The sequence below is a fragment of the Leptonychotes weddellii genome, chromosome 5 (genome assembly GCF_054177405.1).
Source record: "Leptonychotes weddellii isolate Sample4059 chromosome 5, ASM5417740v2, whole genome shotgun sequence".
Classification (NCBI taxonomy): Eukaryota; Metazoa; Chordata; class Mammalia; order Carnivora; family Phocidae; genus Leptonychotes; species Leptonychotes weddellii.
Genome location: NC_138373.1, coordinates 107,854,205 through 107,854,673, shown reverse-complemented (window position 1 = coordinate 107,854,673; position 469 = coordinate 107,854,205).

Genomic DNA, 469 nt, shown 5'->3' with positions numbered 1-469 from the left:
CGCGGGAAGCCTGCTTCTCCCTCTCCCACTCCCCCTGCTTGTGTTCCCTCTCGTGCTGTCTCTCTCTCTCTCTCTGTCAAATAAATAAATAAAATCTTAAAAAAAAAAAAAGATTTTATTTATTGGGGGGGTGGAGAGTAGGGAGGGGGAAGGGGCAGAGGGAGAGGGAGAAGCAGACTCCCTGCTGAGCAGGGAGCCCAATGCAGGACTCTATCCCAGGACCCTGAGATCATGACCAGAGCCAAAAGCAGATACTTCACCAACTGAGCCACCCAGTTGCCCCAATAAATAAATCTTTTTTTTTTTAAGATTTTATTTATTTGACAGAGAGAGACACAGTGAGAGAGGGAACACAAGCAGGGGGAGTGGGAGAGGGAGAAGCAGGCTTCCTGCTGAGCAGGGAGCCTGATGCGGGGGCTCGATCCCAGGACCCTGGGATCATGACCTGAGCCGAAGGGAGATGCCTAAC